General features: G+C 42.2%; 1 long non-coding RNA gene across 1 annotated transcript; it reads right to left on the bottom strand.

The window, feature by feature from the left end:
* Positions 1–1227: 1227 nt before the first annotated feature.
* On the bottom strand, positions 1228–6826 carry LOC146891836 (uncharacterized). Its single transcript, XR_015005285.2, has 2 exons — positions 6759–6826; positions 1228–1698 (listed from the first exon to the last, which is right to left on the bottom strand). It is a non-coding gene; the product is annotated as an uncharacterized LOC146891836 (long non-coding RNA).
* Between the last annotated feature and the right edge of the window lie 18047 nt (positions 6827–24873).

Genomic DNA, 24873 nt, shown 5'->3' with positions numbered 1-24873 from the left:
GTAGATTATAAGTACTTGTGGGAAGCATTTACTCCTTCGGCTTCTATTCGCTCATATGTGGAATAGACAAGAGTCAGAGTTGCTTCATTTTTTTCACATGCTAAATAATTTGCCCAGCTAATGTTCTGCCTCCCTGTGGAATGTATGCTGCATAGAAGCAATGCGTTGGCTTGCTTCCTTGTGGCTGTGATCAAAAACTCTAAGAGCAACTTAGGAAGGAAAAGATATATCTGGCTTATACTTCTAAGTCACAGCCTGTCATTGAAGGAAGTCAGAGTAGGCACTTACTCATGTAGGAGCTTGAAGCGAGGAGTTAGTTCTTCCTGCTGGCTCAAAGTCTAGCTTTGTATACAGCATAGTGGGCTGGGCCCTCCTACATCAACTAACAATCAAGATAATCCCCTTCAGACATTACCACAGGCCAGTGTGATCCTAGTAATCCCTCAGTTGTGACTCCCTCCTCAGGTTACCCTGATATACATCAACTTGACAGTCAGAGCTATCTAAGTCATTTTTTTTAATGAATGTGATACATATAGATGTGGTTACTATAGAGGTCATACCAGAACATAGGGAGAAAAGAAGAAAAACTGGGGCTGAGGCAGAAGTTTGGAGGAGACAGAAGTGCTGGGAAGTCAAAGCAAGAAGGGGTTTGAGAACCCTGGCAGTGAGGCTGGCACTATGGAGAGATGGCAGAGAGGAAGTCCCAAACCGGGTCTACTCGTGCTTTCGTGGTCAGAGTGCCATTGGGGGTGACTGGAAGATCTGGAAAATCAGAGTGCCATTGGTGGTGACTGGAAAATCTGGCAGTAATTAGCGAATTAAAAACATGGAAAGACACAGTGGTGAAGTGAGAGCTGCTAGCTCTAGGAGTTTACCGCAGAGAAAGGCAGGCTGAAACTCAGCATTGATGGTGGAGGTTCGAGGGAAGAGATCTAGTCCTGTCGCCATAGCTGTTATTTTGAGGCGGAGTCTTGCTGTGCTGCCCGTGTTCACCTTGAAATTGCGACCCTGCCCCCTCAGCCTCCCAAGGGCTCAGATTATAGGTCTGTGCTGCTGTACCCAGGCTAAGACCACTGAAGGAAGGTTCCAGAGAGAGCGAGAGATGGAAAATGTGGAAAGGATCTGTAGTTAAATGTCTCAGGCGAAGAGGAGAGCTGTGAAAGAAATGTCTGGAGAATGCTAGTAAAGGGGAAACCAAATGAAGGAAGTACATTTCAGAAAATGTGTAGTCATATTTCATTTGTATTTTAATAAATACAGCTTGCCTTAAGATCAGAGACTAAAACGGCCCCACTGGTCAGCCTTACAGATCAGGCAGTGATAATACACACCTTTAATCTCAGTAGCCACATTAGTTGCCACAGAAACTGGATGGTGCACACCTTTAATCCCAGCACTAGAGAGGATTATAAAACAGGAGGAGACAGCTCTCAGACACAGTCTCATTCTGAGATTCCTGGAGGCAGGATCACCATTTCAGACTGAGGTTGAGCTAAGAGCCAGTGTCTGGCTGCTTTGCTTTTCAAATCTTCATGTTGAACCCCAATTTCTCTTTTTTAAGTTTTTATTAGTCGTGCTTCGAAAATGGGCCATCAAGGAAGTTGAAATGGAAGTCGTCTTTGAACTCAGGGAGGTGAGTGCTGGTCTGACTTGGTCTGCTCAGGACTTGAGGAGAATGGGAATGGGATGGAAGAGCTAAAAATAGAAATACAGTAGAAGTCAGTAGAGATAATGAAGGGTTTCCCAGTGGACCCAGGTGAGATGGGCTTAAATACAAAGGATGTGTTATAGGTCACATCCATGGACAAATCCGAGGGTATGTGGCTTTGTTACTCAGTATTGCTCACTGTTCAAAACATGGATCAAAACCAGAATGGCATCCAGATGTGGTGGTACACAGCTGCAATTCCAGAACTCAAGGAGACTTTGGCAAGATGATCATACATACATCATCATTGTAGGCTGTGTATTGAGATTCTGTGTAAAGAAGTCACAAAGCAAACACAGCCTAGGATGACCGACTAAAATAATGTAAGGTTGAAAATTAGAAGGGAGGGCATACATAGAGGTAGGTACATGGGCCCTTGAACACTAGGGCGCTGATGAGAAAATCAATGAGTAGTTAGAGACTCAGTGAGGAGGAAACATCAAGGAGGTGAACTCCAAAGACAAAAGCCAGATTTCAATGCAGTAGGAGAGAATGGTGGGAGGAGGAAGGTTCTATTTTTCAGAAAAGTTATGTGGAAGTAATGAAATTGAATGTTTTAATGAATTAGCCCAATACAACATACATGGTTTGTTCCTTTGGATGCACAAGAGTTTGGACTGTGTCTGATCGATGTTAATTCATGATTAGGGTGAGGAGAGGGAAAGGCAGCATTTCTTCAGGTCCAGGTTTAGCGATGAGAAGGAGGAGACACACAGTCTTGTCTCTATCAGCTTTTCTGAAGTTACTCTTTGGAAAGAGAGTCTAAGCTGGATTCCTCTTGGAGTTTACTTTTGGACAGATGCTAAGACATTGTGCATTACAATGGTGTCCATGCTAAGCTGTGTTGTTTCTATTTTCTTTGGCCGCAGTAAGGATTATAAGAGGTGACTTCAGCAGAACACAGGATGCACTCTTATCAGTGTATCCTGAGCCCTGAGTCCGTCAACTCTGAATACACTAAGTGGTTGCTCTTAGTTCCAGTAACCTTCACATCGTCCACTCTTGTTCGTACCAGCATGTGAGGAGGTGGTCCAGGCAATGTGCCTCCTTGGACTTTGATTGAAAACAATAGCACAGATGCCTATTCTGCCTATAACTAAAACTCATCAATATGAAAAAGTAGCAGCCAATATTCTCAAGGTGGTGATACAGGCTCTGTCCAGCAGCCATTAGGTGGTGCTGCCTACCCAACATTCTGTCCTCCGTGAGGCCACCTACCTGAGTTCTGCCGCCTTTAGTGCTGATTACATGAGAATATCCTCCAATTCCCATACAAAAGGTGGCAGAGGTTGAGAATTCTGTTATCTCTGTGAAACTTATCAAGTCTCTTTTCTTTTTCAAGAGCAGCCAAGAAATGCCAAAGGGAAGCCAGTGTCTGGGAACTGCTGAAGCAGTCACTGCTGTGAGAAGAGCACCTTCTACTTTACAAAGAGCTCTCACAGGTCAGAGTTGCTGGAAGATAGTAGGTAAGCCCCCAGGATTCTGATCGATTGAATAAATTGCGTACTGCATATAGATAAAGTCAGCCAATCATTTGTGATGTTGCATCAGGATTTACAATGAAGTTCTCTGTGAGAAAGCCACAAAGCTATTGATAAATGGGACATAGTATATTTTGGTTGTTTTATATCCTACTTCAAGACGTTGTGGAATTTACCTTGTTTGCAGAAAAGTTAAAAAGCATCAGCAGCATTTTAGGTTAGGACATATTCTCAGGTTAGAACATATTCTCTCTGTGTCTGTTACATGTGCGCATGTGTGTATAGGTTTATTGTTAGAAGTCTATAGAGGATATTGGGTGTCCCATTCGACCCTTCTCTGCTTTATTTTCTTGGGATGGGTGTCTCCCACTGAATCTGGAGATAAGTTTCAGGGGTCTTCCTATCTCAGCCCAAAGTGCCAGGGTCACAGGTGCATGTGGCCATGCCCAGCTTTGGAAAGTGGATGCTGAGGATGGAACTCAGGTCCTCATGTTTGGACAGCCAGCTCTCTTATTGTCGGAGACAGCTCTCCAGCTTGAGAGCCTATTATTGTTTTTATTTTAATTAAAAATTAAATTTGTATGTGTATGTGTGTCTGCCTTGACAGACATCCAGGTGAGTTCTATAACTTGACGGTTGTGGGAGGTATGGCAATAAGCAGAACTGTGCACATATTTCTCTCTTATGCTGATGCAAATCCCTGGTTTAGTACCCAAGAGTGGTAGAGCTGGGCCCTATGGTAGTTCGGTTTTTAGCTTCAGTGAGGGAGCTCTGTACTGGCTTCCATAATGGCTGCCCCAGTTTACATTCCTCCAGCAGTGTGTGAGGCCTTGTCTTTCTCTGAGTCTCGGCCAGCACCTGCTGTCACTTGTTTCCTTGATGATTGTCCTTTTGACCAGAGTGAGGCGAAATCGCTATTAATTTTCTATTCCCTGATATCTTAGCACTTTACTCAATGAAAAACATTAAAATAGGAATTAAATCCAATTAAATTAAATACTATACTTGGCTCTTACATATTTCATTTAAGCTTAAACTCACAATGACATTGTAGCCCCTTAGCCTGTTGAATGTGACCCTCAGTGGTGCTTTTCATTGGCTCTGCTCACACGTGACACCAGGCAGCATCTCTGACGGTGCCCAGTCTCAGTGTCTGGAGTGGAAGAAGGGTGTAAGGAGCCTGCAGAATGGTGCTAGACTGGTGTGCTCCTGGCTTCCTGACTGTTGCCTCCCCAGTCCCCCCTCTGCTTGGATGGAGTTTTTAGGTCACTTGTCCGCATGCTTCTTTCTGATAGGATTTTTATAAAGAGTAATTTTTACTTCCTATTTGTCTACGACTTGTTTTTTTTTACAAATGATTTTTATTCATATCCATGCGTGTCTCTGTGAGTTTGTACACATGTGTGTGATTCCTGTCGAAGCCAGAAGAGGGCATTGGATTTCCTGCAGCTGGAGTTACAGGCAGCTGGGAGTCACTGAATTTGATATGGGGACCAAATTGAGGTCCTCTGGACTCTCTTAGTCTCTAAGTTATTTTTGCGGACATGATATAAATTGTCTTTAAATACTATTTAATTACATTATACAATAAGAGTACATGCAGTGCCTCTGGATTTACATACAGGGCTGTCGGCCTTTTGCTAAGTGCACAGTGTAAGGACCACTAGATGTGTGTGCGAATGGGGGCCTATTTGGGAGAGTTTGCAGTTACCACGCAGAAACACAGTGCTTTAGGATACATCTTGTCTTTAAACAAACCCAGTTTAAATTTCTTTAAAATTCCATCTTTCCAAATCTTGTCGCAGGAGTTTAGGTAGTAAAGGTGTTAAATAAATCAATGCAATTTGCTTATTCAAATAGGTTTGAGTGCCTAGTATATCAAATTGTGTAACTCCTTCAAACTTTCCCCCTTTATATATATATATAGACCAGGAATATCTACATTCGGTCACAACAGTCAAAGAACTCTCTGTGCAGTTTAATGTTGGAAATCAATACTGTATGTTTCTTAGCGAATGGGAGAGTGGAAATGAAGACTCCCCTTGCTCCAGGTGGATTGGTAAGTGTTGCTGCCTGCCGGCCTGCAGTCAGTCACAGGACCTGCAGTCACTCTGTGCTTTCATTGCCTCGAATATTTTACAGCTCAGGGCCACTGCTTGTTCTGACTAACGATAGGGCCAACCTTGACTGGGAGCCCTCTGAACCTTTCAGGGTGGGGGTGGAGTGTGCACTCTGTGCTTACCCAGTGCTTGCTATCAGCTTTCCTAGTAGACAGAATAGAAATGAAAGAACGGAGTGCTGAGCTCTCGCTGTGTGCTCATCTACGTCCTCAAATGTGAAGACTGCACTGATTTCCAGGTCATCCTGAGCTCTCTCTGCAGCTTTGCTCGCTCCCTTTCTTTTTGTCTGGGCATCACAGCCTCACCACACAGCTTTTATCCAAGGGAAAACCTCTTAGAATTCAAATCACTAGCTCCCGCTTCGTGTCAGTCTGTTTGTTTGGGACACCGTGTCCTCTGAATGATTGCTTTCAGTGGAATCAAAGGGGACTCCAGGTCCGAGCTCTTAGGTAATGCCACGTGTGCTTCATACCACTTTATGATTCTTTCTGCAATTGGTGGTGCTAGGAGAAGCGAATCTTTAGAGATGGAAAGGCCTGAGGTCTTTGTTCTAGACTGTTTGCAGAATTCTAAATTAGCAGCAGGAAGGCACTCTGTGGGAGTGTCCACTACGAGAGACATTAGAAGCAGTTTGCAGCCAGGTCTGTGATCTACAAAGACCTTTGCACAGAAACCGTGGCTAGTTCTTGTCAGGTGACTTAGGGAAGCAATGTGTGAAAATGGCTGGGAGAGAGGGTCACTCAGGGTTGTCAACTTGATTGGGTTTGGAACTATCCAAGAGACACACCTTTGGATCTGTCAGAATGTCTCCAGGAAGGGCTGATTGAGGGGAGAAGAGCCCAGATATGAGGAGGTCTGAGGAAAAAGCAGTTTTGCATGCTGCACGCCTTTGCTGATTGTGGCTCTCCTGCTGCAGCTGGTACCATGCTTCTCCACCATCAGAACCCATTCCCTCAGCCTGCTGACATGGTCTGAAGACCACAGGTTCTCTAAGAATCCTCCAGGCTTTCAGCACCAAATCGGGACTGCTGAGGCCCCCAGCCATAAGGAGTGAGCAGCACCAGGTGCATTCACTTCTGGTTCACTAATCTATGTTATGGAATCTCCTAAGACCTGTTTTGTAATACATATTCATTCGATTGGTTCTGTTCCCCTGGAGAATCCTGACTAGTGTAGTCCTTTGTCCTTAGAGGGGCTTAAACCCATCTGGGGGCAATTCTTCAAGTAGAGTTTAGATTTGTCCTTTTGGATACTTCTAGGACATCGTCTATGAAGGCTATCACACCTCTGGCCTTCACTGGCCTCCCTCAAGTGCCACCCTTCTGGACTAGCATTCTGCTTATGCTTGAAATGACGGATATTTTCAGCATCTCCCTTACTCTTTGTTGGGGGAACAACTTCCCGTGAACCCACTGCTCACCTGTAATGAAAACACTGAGAACTCACCGACAGGACAGCAGCCAGCTGGTTTCCTCTGAATCCTCCCCAAAGTCTGAGTAGTTTTCTCATTTTTATTCTACAAAGGGAAATCATAAGTTTAGGGAGATGAAGTTCCATAACTGGTAAGTAGTAAAGTTGGGTTTTAAATACTATTCTGCCTGTCCCTCCACACCACTGATGGTGCTCTCTGAGGTCCACATGAAGTATTATTTATTGCTATTTGCTTCAATGAGAGAAGCACATAATATTCCTTCCAGCATCCCAACGTGTGGATAAGGAGAGTAACTAGAAAAATACACAGATGGGTTAAATTACTGTGTTATTAATAGGTCAGCATGCACACTGCAAAGCAGACACCTCATGTTTGCCATATATGAAAAAAAAAGTCAGTAGCTGGGTCTCCTAAATAGGAGGGAGAATGGAGACTGCCTGAAGTAAAGGCACCCAGATGCCAAACTCCATATCCTTGTAGCAAGCTATACGTGGGCAAGCTACTGCCATCTGGTGAGGTCGTTGCCTGGTGACACTGAGGGGAACACCTAGCCTAGCAGAGGCCGGTCACCTCTGAGATGCAAGCTTTCCGGAGCCTGCTTTGTGCCACTTCCTCCCCTCCATGCTTCTTTCAGAAGGGTGGACTATGCAGCGAGAGTGATTTTCTTAGTGATTGTTGATGTATGGACTAACAGGAGGGGCAATTGACTGCACACCTAACTGCGCGACATAGCGATGAAAGTTTTGAAAGAAACCATACCGTATGGACAGTATCGCCGCGCTTAAAGGCCATCCAGATGGACTTTCTGACTACTTTCTACACCAGCCTTTCCTTTCCATTCTTGGAGAGTCACCAGAGAGATTTTTATAAGCCTTCGCATTCGAAGCAAGGGCCTCAGAAAGTTGTTATATTGTGTCTTAAAGGACGGTGTGTGCCACTGTTCAACTTGAGCTGCTCTGCACAGCGGTGAAGACGGGAAAAGAAGGACCATGCTGGAACACTTTCATTTTGCTGTATATATTCCATTCAGGGCAGTTGCTCAGATTCCTTCCTAAAAGGATGCTGGGGCTGCTGCTTCTCAGAGACAACCTAGAGGCAATCCTCCGCTTCTCACCCCAGCACTGCCGCCCGTCTTGCAAGCTGTTTGTGCTCACTCTGCTGTGCCTATCACACAAGATTGCTACTCATCTGAATCATATTTAGGATGCAATACAGCATGCCCATCCTCTCCAGGAACACCATATTCCATTGTAAGAGATTTCCTATGCCTTTCACCCCCTCTACTCACAGTTTCCATAGCAACGCTTACACTGGTGCTGTTGCTATCATGGAGGCTATTTCTTCTGATCACTATTGTTGCTTGTTGTCATCAACATCATTTTGTCTGTCAGTTAGTCATATCCTCAGCATAAACATCTGGCCTTTGGGGAATGTCTTTTCAAAATAATTGAAAAGCAAAGCTAAAGGAAAAAGGCATAATTATCAACAGATTATCAGTAATTACTATACATCAGGTTCATTTATCCCCCTTTAATTTTTTTTTTTACAAAGTCATTGTAATCCTTTCCGAACAAGTTTGTATGATATCAAGGTATCCATTATTGCTTCTATTAGTATTATTTTTTTTAAAAGATCACCTTCACCTCAGCCCTGTGTTGGTGGGAAGAGGAAAATTACATAGCTAAAGTTTCTGAATATCATTAAGTAAAAGTTTCCTGGCTGTTGAGGACTGCGTTGAGCAGAATGCTGTATCTCCTGCCTTTGTCCCATGGCTGCCAAGCTTCGGAGCCTCCTTGCGGGTGAGAGAGACCTTTTTTGGGGTGGCATGGAGGCTGGGCTCCTCAGGACACCATGTGTCTTTAGATCTACTTAAATCTAGCTCTCTGCTTACCCGAATCCATAAACCTCAGTTTAATCTCCGTGGCTTCTCCCAGTTGTCTAGCTTGGTGCTTGTCACCAAAAGGATTTGAGGATCTGATGGGACCCATGGAGGGTTTCCATTATAGGGACCAGCCTTCCCCCAACTATCTATCTGTACCATTTTTCACTGCCTTTCTTTGCCTTTTACTACTATTTTTCTTGGAGATTCTTTCAATCATATTCTCTCCTCCTCCCCCTTTGTAGTAGCAGTACCTAGAGAATTGTTTGCACATTTGATTTCTGTCTGTAGTTAGCTCTGTTTGTAGCACCTTCAATTGTTCACACAAACTGTTTCTCAGAGGCCACAGAGACAGAAGTCAATGCCAATTCATTTTTCTGGCACTGTGAGAGCTTGCTTTCCATCACTGTCCCAAATTTTGCCTCACTGCTTCCCAGTCACCCGAATACAGTCTCAATGCCTCCAGCTTCCCCCACCTCTCATCCACTCCCTCCCCATCCTCTTCTCCTCCCTTCAAAAATGGGTAGGCCTCCCGTGGGCATATACAAAACATGATACATCAAGTTGAAGCAGGACCAAGCCCCTCCCCCTGCATCAAGACTGGGCAAGGCAAACCAGCATGGGGAATGGTTCCCAAAAGCCATCTCAAGTACCCAGATAGACAGTTCCTGATCCAACTGCTAGGAGCCCTTACAAACAGACCAAGTTATGCAACTGTCAGTGCTGAAGACCTAGGTCAGTCACATGCAGGATCCCTAGCTGTTGGTTCAGAGTCCATGAGCTCCTAGGAGTTTAGGTCAGCTGTCTCCGTGGGTTCCCCTGTCATGAGCTTCACTGCCCCCTGGTTTGTACAATCCCTCCTCCCTCTCTTCAGCAGGATTCTCAGAGCTAAGCCCATTACTTGGCTGTGGATCTCTGCATTTGTTTCCATCAGTGACTAGATGGAGGTTCTCTGATGACAGAGCAGTCATCAATCCGATTACAGGGGAAGATCCGTTCATGCACCCTCTCCACTATTACTAGGGGTCTTAATTGGGGTCATCCTTGTAGATTCCTGGGAGTTTCCCTGGTACCAGGTTTCTACCTGACCCTGAAATGCCCTGTGCTCCATCAAGACCTCTCTTTCCTTGCTCTTTCCCTCCATCCCCCTCCCAGCCCACCTGACCCGATCCCTAATTCCCTCATGTTCCTATCTACCCTCCCCCCTGCCCCAGTTTGTCAATGGGATCTCTTTTATTTTGCCTTCCCAGGAATATCCATGCATCTGACTTTGGGCCCTCCTTGTTACCTAGCCTCGCTGGGGCTGTGGATTGCAGCCTGGTTATCCCATACTTTGCTCCTAATATCCACTTATGAGTGAGTACATACCATGTTTGTCTTTCTGAGTCTGGATTACCTCACTCAGAATGATTTTTCTAATTCCATCCATTTTCCTGCAAATTTTATGATGTTATTGTTTTTTTTTCTTTCTTTCTTTCTTTCTTCCTTCCTTCCTTCCTTTCTTTCTTTCTTTTTTTTTTTTTACAACTGGGTAATACTCTATTATGTAAATGTACCACATTTTCTCCAACCATTCTTTGGATGAGGGACATCTAGGTTGTTTCCAAGTTCTGGCTGTTACAAATAATGCTGCTATGAACATAGTTGGGCAAGTGTCCTTGTAGTATGACTGAGTATCTTTTGGGTATATGCCCAAGATTGATATAGCTGGGTCTTGAGGTAGATTGATTCCCAATTTTCTGTGAAACCACCATATTGATTCTCAAAGTGTCTATATAAGTTTGCACTCCCACCAGAAGTAGAGACGTGTTCCCCTTACTCAACATCGTCTCCAGCATAAGCTATCAGTAGTGTTTTTGATCTTAGCTATTCTGAAAGCTAAAAGATGGTATCTCAGAGTTGTTTGATTTGCTTTTCCCTGATGGCTAAGAATGTTGAACAATTATTTAAGTATATTTTGGTCATTTGAGATTCTTCTGTTGAGAATTCTCTGTTTAAATCTGTACCCCATTTTTTAATTAGATGATTTGGTATTTTGATGTCTAGTTTCTTGAGTTCTTTATACATTTTGGAAATCAGCCCTCTGTCAATACAGGATGGGTGACAATCTTTTCCCATTCTGTAGGCTGTTGTTTTGGAGGACTGAATTTTAATGAAACTAATTTTTAAATAATAAATTTTACAGAATGTTATTTTATTGATTGACGTACCTTGTGGTTGAGGACAATTAGCTTAATGGTTTTCACTCAGGAACATAAGGGCTGTGGGTAAATAAAGAACAAGTTTCATTCCTGGTTTGATGGAGTGTTGACCTTGGTCATCTGTGATCACTGACAAAGGTATTTTAATTCAATGTGGAAGCCTGAAGGTGGGCCTTTGTCAGTAGACCACCTGTGTTAGGTGACAGCTGCTGCTTCTTGGAGAGGATCATGGGTAATGTTTCCCTCAGTGCCTTTATTTTTTAGCCTGTAGAGAGACAGTCTGTCTTGCTATGCTATTCTTAGTTATAAGAATTAAATTATTGATTATACAAAGAAAAGTTTCTGATAGATAATAAGCATTCGATATATTGTAGCTATCTAGTCATAAAGATCTATAGGCTAAATTATGGAGTTTAGTACAAAATCAAAATATCAATTCTTGAAAAGTTGTCACACTTATTGCTTAGCACTCAATAGTCACTTACTGTAGTGCCTTGACCAGTTGGGAGTCTACATCAACTGCTGGCCACTTTTAAAAGAGTATTCTTTTCCTGGCATTGAGAGAATCACCAATCTATGGGTATAATAACTTCTTTGACATCGAAAGAGATTAAATATAAACATTATATTTTCTCTTTTGACTTGATATCAGAAACATTAGTTCTAAGACAGTATGTCATCTTTGACTGTACATAGGCAGTCATCATTGTGCCCATATCATTTGCTATTTCTTATCTTTGTTTCTGTGTGTATCTGCCATTTTTTCAAACATCCAAATCCATTTCAAATCCTTTTAAGAGACAGGGGCGGCTAAATATGGTAAATTCCTAAAGTCTATAATAATGGGTTAGGAAGAAAAGATACAGGAAGTGATATTTACTTCAGGCAAATTTTATGTTATCCCAAATCTTCTTTTCTAATCCTTCATGGACGTCTTTCACAGAATGACTCAATTCAGTATTACTGTGGGAATGATTCAGTAAAGAGATTCTGATATCATATGTTACAAATACTTTCAACTGGAAATCGCAAACTTATTGCGGGAAATATTTCAGAAGTCTAAATTATTTTCTATCCTTCACATTATAGAATTCTAGAAGGGTACAATTTGTTTACTTTTCACATTGCATTTGACTTCAACAATAAAAAGAGGCCTAAGCAGCTTAATTGCATGTTAGTTTCAGTTTCTCCTTGGAAATGAGGGGTGGGGGTTGTGTTTCCACACTTATGAGTTTCAGGTATCCCTCTCATTTGGATATGTTATTTGACTCCTAATAGAATAAAAACTCAAACATTTAAGTAAAGGATATGGAGCTTGCATCAAACATTTTTAGAAAAGAGATTTTTGGGCCTTCCAGTCACAGTTGTTTCTAGACTTAGCGTTTCTGATCTTTCTGCTGTACTTGGGCCTGCACTTGGCACTTGTATTGGTAAGCAGACAAATAACTGATGGAAGGGACTCTCTGTCCTGAGCTCTGGAAGACTTCTCCCCATTTCCTCTGCCTTGCAGAAAACCATTAGGTTACATTTTAAAGCAAGCCACCAAGGTCTATTCCCTTATTTGGCCACTTCTTCCTCCTGAGGCTGACTACCAAGGTCCAGCTATCAAAGTATTGAAGTCCAGTAACCAAAAGTCCCCTTTCTGATCACATAGTTAATGTGCCCAATTAAAATTAAACACCTCACCTAACATAGGTTTCCCCTTGTACCTTTACAAATTACCATTTTCCTCTGGGCCCTGTCTGTCTCCTGTCTACCCAGAGGCACTGCTATGTTCCTTTGGGACAAATATCCATCCCCTTTCTTTTGCTTCCTCCTCTTTCTTCCTCACCCTCTGTCTCCTTGCTTAGTCTCTTATTTCCTGCCCTCTGTCTCTCTGGGGCAAATAAATCTCCTTTGTGTTGCAAATTTGGTCTTGGGAAGGGGTCCTAGCTGATATGATCTCTTATAAGCAAAGGAGTCAAGCTCTAAATGAAGGTGCTCATTGTGTGTCTAGTAAAACTGAATGAATGAAAAAGGAAATACATATTATCATGAAACTTCAATGTACTAGAGAAAAAGAGTTAGAAAAACCCGTCCGGAAGGATAGGAGAGCGGGAAGACAAATTGCATCAGTTCCTTTATTTGCTGTAAACCAGAAGTCTTTAAACATTTCATAATCAGCAAAACTAAAATTTGCCAGTGTAAACAAAAAAAAAAAAAAGAAAGAAAAGGAGAGGGAGGGATAAAGGGCAGGAGCCCCCAAGAGGATGGCGAAGGCCAACTCTAGAGACAGAGCCATCAGGGAGAAGTGTCTCCGCTACTGAGATTAGAGCAGAAAGACTCACACAGAGGCTTCTTCAGATCTCAGAAATTGAAAGGACTCTGTCTGAATACATCAAGAAAAAATTGGGAGCCTTGTCGAAGCTAGGGGTTAAACTATCCAAGACTGTCTAACTTCAGAGGAAACAAAAAGTCACATAAGGGAAACAAAGAAAACAAAATTTAAGAAAGTTCAGGATGCAGGTATGTGTTTGTGCGTGCTGGAAAGAAGGAAGAAGGGACTGTGATATTTCTTACTGTTGGCAGCTCAGCAGATAAATACCTAAAACTAGTACAAGCAAAACCAACACGTAGCAGCACAAATCTGTTGTCTGGAGACATCGAAGCATTACCACAGTATTTATTAGAATAGGTGGAAATGACTGGCTCCAAGGAAAGAGGGGAAAGGGAGATTTTAGCATATTGTCTTTGGTGGCACAAAGTGATTAGAACTATTAAAATAAGCTTGGTATTTAACACATTTCCCCCTACTGTGGTTGAGAATCAAATTAGGGCTTTCTGAGAGCAAGCATGTGCTAAGCCTAGTTGGTCCCCCAGCTGAAGTGTCTACAGTTTTCATCAGTTGACGTGAAAGTGCAGAAACTGTTTTAACAGAGAACTTCAGGCAGAAGAAATAGGGCATGTGAAGATGGGAACAGGATAGAGGAGAAAGCAGAGATACAGGGAAAAACTTCACTACTGAACCAAGTTCAAAGTGGAGGTGGGGGCTGGAGAGATGACATGACCCTTAAGAGCATTTCCTGCTCTGATAGAAGACTCAGGTTTGGTTCCCAGGACCCGTGTTTGGCAGTTTCCTATCATTTGGGACTCCAGTCCCAGGGATTCTGAGGCCCTTCTGTGTGCATGCACGTGGTAGTTTGGATAGGTATAGCCCCCATAGACTCAGGTGCTTGAATGCTTGTTTTACAGGGAGTTGCACAGTTAGGAGGCATGGCCTTGTTGGAGTAGGTGTGACTCTGTTGGAGGATGTGTGTCACTGTGGAGGTGGACTTTGAGGTCTTACATGCCCAGGCTATGCCCATTACCCAGTCTCTCCTTCTGCTACTTGCAGGTGAAGATGTAGAACTCTCAGCTCCTTCTCCAGTGCCATGTCTGCCTGCACACTGCCATGCTTCCCACCATGATGATAATGGACTAAGCCTCTGAAACTGTAAGCCAGCCTTAATTAGATAATTTTCTTTATAAGAGTTGCTATGGTCACGGTGTGTCTTCACACCAGTAGAAACCTTAACAAAGACAGAAGTTGGTACCAGTGACTGGGGTATTGTTGTGATAGGCCTGGCCATGTTTTTGTTTGAAGGAATATAGACCTTGGGATTGTGGATTAGAAAAGCAATTGAATGCTTTAAATGCTGCTTAATGGACCATCCTAGTAGGAGCATGGAAGACAGCAGTACTGAGTGTGATTCAATGAACCCTGGGGCCCTGGCTCAAGAGGTTTCAGAGGACAAGAATTTTAGTGCGCTGCCTAGAGATTTCTTGTGATATTTTGGTGAAGAATGTGGCTATATTTGACCTTGTCGAAAAAGTTTGCTTGAGTTTAAATTGAAGCATTTTGGATTAATTACATTGGCAGAGGAAATCTCAAAATTGCATAGTATAGACTCTGCCATGTGGATATTAGTGCTAATGCTAATGAAGATTTATAATGAATAGGAGAATGCTGAGCAAGGAAAAATACGAGACTGATATAGTGAAATTTGAGGAGAAAAAGAATACCAGGAAGTGGAATGAATCTAAATTCTATATTCAAGAAGATAAACAGATTAAAAAGTAGAATAAAGGGAGTGGTGACCTCAGAGTAAGATCCCACCCAGCTAAGTTTCCAGTTTGTGAAAGGAACTAAAAAATAGTTTAGAACTGGGTGTGGTGGCTCACACCTTTAATCCCAGTACACAGAAGGGAGAGGTTGGTGGTTTTCTGAGTTTGAGGTCAGTATGGTCTACAGAGCAAATACCAGAATAGTCAAGCTTTGGCAGTGAAAGAAACCTTCAAAAGCAGAGAGCTGGTGAAGGTGTAATTGAATGAGGGGCTGTATTCCAGTCCCAGCAAGCAGCAGAATGCAACTTTGGCCATGTGGTTCTGGCTTTAGAGTCAAAAATAAAGAAAGGAGCTTGTGAATCTTCCTCTAAGACTAAGGAAAGTTGCCGAGGACAGGCATGTGTCAGGGGTGTCCCTGAATGGAGACCTAGAGAGGCCACTGTGTGAAGTGTGTGTGTGTGTGTGTGTGTGTGTGTAGGGACCACTCTAATCTGACTGGATAAGCCTAATGAAGGCTGACTCTTTGTGATGAAGGTCCATCTTTCTCCAGAACAAATAATTCTTTTTGCAAAGAGACATGCATATGTAAGTTGGATAGAACCATACCTCTCAGACTTGAAAAATGTATCTATTTTTAATTTAGTTGCTTTAATATGGGGCCTTGCTTATTGTATCCTAGGCTGATCATTTTGCTGCCACAACTGCTTAGGTGCTGGAATTACAGATGTGAGCATTGTATCTGGACTGTATTTTTACTTTTAGAAGATTCTGGCTATAGTGTGAAGGATTAGAGGGGAAACAAGACTGAAGGAGGTAAACCAGTTGTAGGGCCATGACCCCAGCACTACTGACATACTGAGCCAAATCTGAAGGGGGGCAGTGGAGCACTGTTCTCTGCCCTGCAGGATGTTTAGACTGTTCATGGCATCGTTCCACTAGATTCAAGGATCTCATTTCTGGTTGTGATAACCCCAAAAGGATCTATATTGCTACCTCTTTCCTGGAAGGCAAAGGTAAAGTCACTTCTGTCTGATAATTGCGTTCTCTCTCTCCCTTTCTCTTTCTCTCTCTCTTTGTATGTGTGTGTGTACAATCTCTGTTTACTAGCTTGAGCAAAATAGAGACAATATGGGAAGGCAATAGGGACTTAAGAGACCATCCTTCCATTTGGCAAATGATTGAATGGATAAGAGTTGGAGATTTTACATATAATGTCAAGTTTGTTTGAAAAATCAGAGATTTTATATTCAAGTACTCAGGCAGCATAAATCTGCTGAAGCGAGTTTGTCCAGTGTGGCTCAGGCTCCCCACAGCCCTCTTGACTTCTCACATTGCTTGTCTGCCTGCTCCTGTGCACATTAAAGCCTAAGGCCCCTGCTTTGGCTTCTGCGCCTTCTGCCCCATATGTATCCCTTATGCCTCTTTCTGATAGAAATATATAAGTTAGACCTCTTGGATTTATATAAACTGATCCTCTTTCTTTATCCTTTATGGAAAGAAACAGAAAACACAAGCACACAAAATGCATAGATTATCTCAACTCCTACACTCCGCTTGGATTTTGTTGCCAGTTTTCTGAATATCTTGGCTGCTATGATTAGAATTCACTTGTACAGGGGCTGGAGAGATAACTCAATTGGTAAGACAGTGCCATGCACATGTGAGAACCTGAGTTCAACACTCAGAACCCAGCTGAGAAAAGTCCTGAATGGACTGCATGTGCCTGTGGTCCCAGCACTGCAGAAGATGACTCTAGTGATCCCTAGGCTCACTGGCCAGCCAGCCTACCTGCGTGTGCAAGTTTCAGGCCAGTGAGAAACAAACTAAGATGGACAACCCCTGGGGAGCAATAACAGCTTTATTTCTGGCCTGCACTCCTACACCACACACGCACGCACACACACACACACACACACACACACACACACACACAAACACACACAAATTTCTACACCACACATCACATACATACACACACACACACTCCTAAACCACACACCACATACAGTCTCATACCACATAATACACATAATACACATATACCACATACACACATCATACATCTCCTTACCCCTTCACACCAGACACATACATACACATTCCTACACTACGCCCCCACATACCACCCCCCACAACACACTCCCATACCACACATACCACATTGACACACACCACACATACACACCACACAAATCATACACACACATACATTGACACACACCACACCTACTCACCACACGTACATACCACACACCACACACACACACACACACACACAGAGATGTACACTTACCACACATGCCAGAAAGAAAGAATAGGCCACGCTTACTGTTCTTAGGTAAAGCTCTGCCTTGTTCCTGCAGAAGTCTTCTCCAAGCATTAAGGCAACGAAGCGAAGCAGGTGCTTCCCTCTCTGCTTTTGTGCATGATAAGCCCATCAGTCTGGGTTTGGTTACAATTTCATGAAGCAATCAAGAGTTCAGGCAATTAGGAAGTCTTCCAACATAAAATAATTCAATAGAATTTATTTCCACTCATGCTTGTCTGTGTTTTAAGGGGAAAAAAAAAGCACTAATGGCCTTTCATGTTAACGAATCTGAAATGTGCTTTGAACAAGCTTTACCTGTACTGTTTGTAAGTAAAGGATAGAGTTCCAAGGTTTCTCAAGTAATAGAAACCGTGGCATGTCTCTGGAAGGATGAAATGGGCTGTAGTAACTCCACACAGGAGACTTGTGAACTGGGTAATGGGGAGACCTAACAATTACTTTCAGGTTGAACTGAGGTGGAGAAAATCAGAATTACAATACTCTTGTGATTAAACTTTGATGAGATGAAAATGTCATCATTGTTTGATGAGGATTTATTAGAGTTCAAAGACTATGAATGATTTAGTCACAATGCACCAACACCACAGGGCTGAATAATCTCTGTCAGTGTTTCTTGACTCTCCTTTATTGCAGGCCACTGGAGAAATCTCAGTCTCTCCTTCCCCAGTTGGTTGTTTCCATATTATCAGCTCTCGGCGAACCGTAAGATCAACTCGAGTCCTTTGTGACAAGCTTTGACATTGAAATCTTGGAATAGCTTTCCAAGAAACACAGGCTAAGGTTTAGGCTCATACTGTTGTTTTATTATCAATCTGCAAGTATTTTATTTTTCCTGATGTGTGTATGTGTCTGTTTATTCACATGAGTGCAGTGCTCTCTGAGACCAGAAGAGGGCATCAGGTTCACTGGAGCTATAGTAGACTGAAGGTTGTGAGTCACCCGGCACTGTTTCTCAGGCCTGGGCTCTGTTCTCTAAAACAGTGTGAGCCATCTCTCTAGCCACTTATTCATACTTTTAAGGAAATAATTTTCAGAAATTTCCTAAGAGAAATGAGGAAATCTTGTCTTTACCCAACATTTCGAGTTGAATGTCAGGATGCCAAAAATTCTTTTCTCATCCTTCAGGAAGACCTTCCCTTTTAACCCATGGTTTTGAGAGTTAAAGTTAGAACTTTAGTCTGTTCTAGATGGTACACAGATCAGTTCTTTCGGGGGCATTAATAGCAACACAGAACAACACAACTTAATGATGCTGACTTAGCACCAGAGAGAGGAAGACAGACAGATAGATAGACAAAGACAGAGAGACAGAGACAGACAGAGACACAGGTAGACAGAGCAACACAGAGAGACACAGAGACAGATAGATGGACAGACAGACAAAGACAGAGAGACAGAGAAAGACCGAGACAGAGAGACAGAGACAGAGAGAGACACAGGTAGACAGAGCAATACAGAGAGACAGATAGATGGACAGACAGACAGAGACAGACAGAAAGATACACAGAGACAGACAGACAGACACAGAAACAGATACAGAGAAAGAGACTGAGAGACAGAGAGGGACAGTGACAAAGACAGATACACACAGAGAGAGATACTCAGAGACAGACAGACACATACAGAGAGAGAGAGAGAGAGAGAGAGAGAGAGAGAGAGAGAGAGAGCAGTCTGTGTGCCTGCTTGCATTGACCAGAGGACAATCTTGAGTACCATTCCTCAGGTATCTTCCACGTTAGGTTTGGCACGCGGTCCCTCATTGGTCTGGAACTTCCAGAAGCTAGACTAGTTGGCCAGTGAGCTTTCAAGATTCATCCATCTTTGTCTCTCATCTGTTATTGCTAGGGTTACCTCATGTGCCGGCACACCTGGATATTTTTTATGTGGACTCTGAGAGGATTTAATTCTTGCTTACAAGGCAAATATTTTACAGGCTGAATTGTCTCCCCCAATCCCATCTTAGAACAAAAATTCCAAACAAGGCTTCCCTAGGTAGCTCAAACTGGCCAGGAACTTGCCATCCTCTTGGGTCAGCCTGCCAGTTCCAGAGAGTATAGTCCTGTGTCACCATGCTCGGCTGACTGCATAAGGACTTATCTCTGCATGTCACCATGGCAGGCTGAGTGCATATGGATTTTTCTCTGTGTAGAGACAATGGCAGTTTTAGCAGTGCTTGTGGGGAGAGGGGTGTAGTAGAGCTTGTAACCCTGTTCCTCACTTTTACTGTGGAGGCATTAATGCTGTCCTTTCCCTTCCTTCCCATCTCCTGAAACCATTTCCCATACTCATTGCCAGTGGGTATTCAAAGACTCATTTCCTTGGGTTTTTTTTTTCTGTCTTCTGCCAGTCTGCATTTGCTTACCGTCTTGTAATTTGGAAATACAACAGTAATAAGTACACCCAGTCTTATGCATAAACCGTTTTCTTCTTACGGAATGAGATAACATTGGTAGTAGGCATCATGCCAATTGTTTCAGGAAGCTGTGGCCACTGTGGTAGGGTTAACAATTTGACTCATTCAAAAATACCTTGAATATTTCCAAAAGTTGTCTTTTAACTCTATAGTATGTTTCAGGCAAAGTGGTCATGCAAAAGTTTAGATTGTTTCCAAATACTATTCACAAATATCCTTCTTAATATTTTATTTATAGATATTTAATAAGTAAAATTACAAATTTTTCCGTGGGCCTCTGGACAAAGAGCTGCTGTTTTTTGAGCAAAAATGTAGATGATGCATTGTTGGAGAAGTTTTTGGCTTACTCTTGCTCACCAGAGAAAGTTCTGGCTTCTCAAAGTCCTCTTTAAAAAACACTTTGTAAGTTTAGCTAGCTTATCTGTGTGGAATTTGCTCTCGAGGCTTTAATCTTCCTCCAAAGGCGATAGTGAGTGATTAGGTCGGGCACAACTGAAATGTTCCAGTATATTGTAATCTCAAATGATATAAAAATCAAAGGCATGAAAAATATAGACAATGAAAGTTGGAGTTACTGGAACCAGAATGTTCCTCAGCTAAGATGAGGACATCATTTCAGAGGGCAGCGGCCTGGAGCAGGGAGGTATGCACGACTGCTTGGGTTAGAATCTCACTTCTGTCCCCGGTAGTCCTGTGACTGAACACTTTGATTGACTTCCTTAAACTTCCGTTTCTGCTTATATCTGCATAATGCCAACAGCTACCCTGTAAGGTTTCTGTAAGGGTGGGAAATTGGGGAAGTCAGCTATTGAGTGCACAGTAAGAGCTCAACCGCTATTGTTATTGAGCTGTAGAAGCATTTAACAGTAGCTACGATTAATACACACCTTTAGCTACATCAGGACCAACCAAGCTCTATCTTAAATAGTGATTTTGATAACATTTTCTCAAAGAAAAAACTCAATTTTCCAAATTTTCCAAAGTATAAGTAAATCCCTGCATGCATGATACCTGCATACATGATACCTACACACACACATGCATATATGTGTGTGTGCAGGTCGTCGAAGGCATATAGCTGTTGAGAGATTGGGTTGGTGTGGCCATGACAGATCTGTTTAGGTGCAGGAGAATCATACAGATGGTTGGGATTCTGCTATGTGTAATGTGAGGTAATTTATTTCCTGAAATACTAGTTTTCTTCATCTTTGGAGACAAAAATGATAGAGATGCTTACCTTACAATGAGTCTTGAGATAAAATGATTAAAAATTATATATATATATATATATATATATATATATATATATACTATAACCGCATGTTTTTATAGTTGCTAACTATTCTAGATAATTTTTTCTTTGTCTTCCTTTACCTTGGATAATACTTTCACAAACTTGTACTCTTCTGTAATAAGTGGTCCCTTGCAAGAGAACAAAGAGCATAGGCTAATGATGGAGGAGGGTTATCTGTCAATTGTTACTTTCATTAGTTAATAAAGAAACTGCCTTGGCCTTTTTGGTAGGCCAGCCCTTAAGTGGGTGGAGTAGACAGAACAGAATTGTGGGAGAAAGAAAGCAGAGGCAAGCAGACGCCATAGCTCACCTCCCCAAGATGGACCCTGGTTAGACTTGTCCCGGTAAGCCACAGTCAAGTGACAACACGCATTAATAGAAATGGGTTGAATCAATATGTAAGTGCTAGTCAATAAGAGGTTATAACTAATTGGCCAGGCAGTGTTTAAATGAATACAGTTTTCGTGTAATTATTTCGGGTAAAGCTAGCCGGGTGGCAGGCAGGGACGCAGACCGCCGTTCTTTCTACAGGCTAAGATTTCCATTTCTTCACACAGATGCCTTTAGAGCAGTGTTTCTTCTCTTCATCCACACATGCATCTATGCATGCATCCATCTATGCATGTGTGCATCTGATCACCCATTCCTCTTATATTTCATGAGCATTAGCCATTTACTATGTCCATGGTACATAAAAATACTGTTAACATGGATATCATGATTTTTCAGAGACTTCAGAACATAAGAGCACAATTCAGCTTTTTAAGCCTTTTGTGTCTTCTTAAAACCCAGACAATGACCTCTATCAACTTCATAGCCCTCATATATACAAATGATAAACAGGCTGATAAATCATAGAATCAGCACCCTTTAAATAACCTCAAATAATAGAAAATATCTTGGTGTAACTCTAACTAGCAAAGTGAAAGACCTGTGTGACAAAAACCTCAAGTCTCTGAAGAATGAAATTGGGGAAGAGATCAAAAAATGGCTCGTGGGTTGGTAGGATCAACATAGTAAAAATGGCTATCTTATCAAAAGCATTCTACAGATTCAATGCAACCCCCATTAAAAAAAACACAATTCTTTATAGACCTTGAAAGAATAATACTCAACTTCATATGGAAAAACAAAAAAATCCAGAATAGCTAAAACAATCCTGTATAATAAAAGAATTTCAGGAGGTATCACCATCCCTGATTTCATGCTCTACTATAGAGCTATAGTAATAAAAACCATATGGTATTGGCAGAAAAACAGAAAAGTGGATCAGTGGAATTGAATCAAAGACCCCGATGTAAATCCATGCTCCTATAGATTTCTGATTTTAGACAAGGATGCCAAAATTATACAATGGGAAAAAGAAAACATCTTCAACAAATGGAGCAGGTCTAACTGGATGTCAGCATGAAGAAGAATGCAAATTGACCTATATTTACCACTCTGCACAAAACTCAAGTCCAAGTGGATCAAAGACCTCAACAAAAATCCAGTTACACTGAACCTGGTAGAAGAGAAAGTGGGAAATAATATCAAATATTCTGAAGAGAACACCAATAGCATAGGCACTAAGAAAGAAAATTAATAAATGGAACCTCATGAAATTGAAAAGTTTCTGCAAGGCAAAGGACACTGTCAGTAGATCAAAATGGCAGCCTACAGAATGGGAAGAGATCTTCGCCAACCCCACTTCTGACAGAGAGCTTATTTCCAAAATATATAAAGAACTCAAGAACTAGATATGAACAAGCCAAGTAATCCAATTAAAAATGTGGTACAGATCTAAACAGAATTCTCAGCAGAAGAATCTCAAATGGTAAAGAAACACTTAAGAAGGAGATCTTCAACATCCTTAGCCATCCGGGATATAGAAATCAAAATGACTCTGAGATTCCATTTTACACCTCTCAGAATGGCTAAGATCAAAACCACAATTGGCAGCTCATGCTGGAGAGGATCCAGAGCAAGGGGAATGCTCCTCCATTGTTGGTAGGAGTGTAAACTTGTGTAGCCACTTTGAAAGTCAGTGTGACAGTTTCTCAGAAATCTGGAAACCAACTTACCACAAAACCCAGCTATACTGCTCTTGGGCAAATATCCAAAGGATGCTCAATCATACCACAAGGACACTTGCTCAACTATGTTCATAGCAGCATTATTCATAATAGTCAGAGCCTGGAAACAGTGTAGATGCCCCTCAACTGAAGAATGGTTAAAGACAATGTGGTGTATTTCCATAATGAGCTTTACTCAGCTGTGAAAAGCAATGATACCATGAAATTTGCAGGCAAACGAATGGAAGTAGAAAAAAAAATCATCCTAGTGAGGTAACCCAGACCGAGAAAGACGAACACAGCATGTACTCACTCATAGGTGGATATTAGATGTAAAATAAAGGATAATTAATTATACAGCAGTCCACAGACTCAGAGAGGCTACATAACAAGGAAGATTCATGGGGGACACCCAGATCTCCCTGAAAAGGGAAAATAAAAATTTCATGAGCGGATTGAGGGCAGGTAGGGATAGGAACATGAGAAATCAGATTGGGGAGACATAGAGGGGTAGTGTGCTGAGGGGACTGCTGGGGGTGCATTTCAGGTTGGGTGGATGCCTGACGTAGGAGAACCTCTAAGAGTGTACAGGGAGGACCCCAGATTAGAGTCCTAGCAATAGTGGGTAAGCTGCCTGAACTGGTTGTCACCTGTAACCAGATTGGTGTCTGGACCAATTTTCATCAGAGAGGTGTTACCCAGCAGCTGATGGAGGCAGATGCAGATCCACAGTCAAACAATAGGCCAAGCTTGGGGAATTCTGCTGTAGAGAGAGATTGTAGGAGCCAGAGGGGTCAAGGACATCACAAGAAAATTCACAGATATCGACTAACCTGGGCTCATAGGAGCTCACAAAGACTGACCCCACAACCAGGGAGCCTGCACGGGACTGACCTAGGGCCTCTGCACATGTTACAGTTGTGTATCTTGGTTCTCTTGTGGTATTCCTAACAGAGGGAACAGGGGCTGTTTCTGACTCTTTTATTAGCTTTTGGGATACTACTTTTCATACTGGACTGCCTTGTCCAGCCTTAATACATGGCAAGTTGCTTCGTCTTACTGCAACTTGATATGTTATGTTTTGTTTATACTCATGGGAGACCTGCCCATTCCAGGATGCAGACAGAAGAAGAAAGGTTTGGGGAGTGGAAGGGGAGACAACGGATGGGGGGAGACCAGGATGAGAAGATAGCAGAGGCCATGGTCAGGATATAAAACAAACAAACAAACAAAACCAAGACAAGGAAGAAGTGTGAAAATGAAAAAAAATGGTAAGAATTAGTTGAGGTGACATAGATTTGGAAATTTCCCAAACCAAATAAGTATCAAAAAGTAGGCTGACATTTCCACATCAAGTTTTCCATGCTTGTTAAAATTCTTTGCTTGCTGAAGTGTTCAACTGAACTAAATTTCATCTACCATCTGGCCATTGCATAAACACAGCAATGGAAACATGTCTTGTTGCCTCCACATTGGGTATACATTTTAGAAATCCAATTAGTGTTGCATACTCTGTGTGAACTTTTCTTTTTCTGTGTTTGAACTAATTTTGAGCTTCTACCTGGAATTATTAGAATTCAAATATTTAGTGCACACATCTCAGCAGCTCAAAGCAACCATGATAAAGAACAAGGCATTGTGGCATTTCCTCATGTTTCTAAGACACTCTTTATTTGCTTTGTCCTTGCAGTGAACACTCATCCAGTGGATGTCAAGCCTCTTACAGCACAGGGATGACAGTGGGGAAAGAAAAACACACAGGATAAATAAGGTGCATTAATAGCCATTAAGGAGTTTGGAATCTAGTGGAGGAGACAGGCACCTAAACAAACTATTTCACCATAATATGATATATCATAATATGATATGAGATATA

The sequence above is a fragment of the Myodes glareolus genome, chromosome 13 (genome assembly GCF_982192425.1).
Source record: "Myodes glareolus chromosome 13, mMyoGla1.1, whole genome shotgun sequence".
Classification (NCBI taxonomy): domain Eukaryota; kingdom Metazoa; phylum Chordata; class Mammalia; order Rodentia; family Cricetidae; genus Myodes; species Myodes glareolus.
Note: the sequence above shows the minus strand (reverse complement) of the source record. Positions and strands in the feature narration are given on the sequence as shown.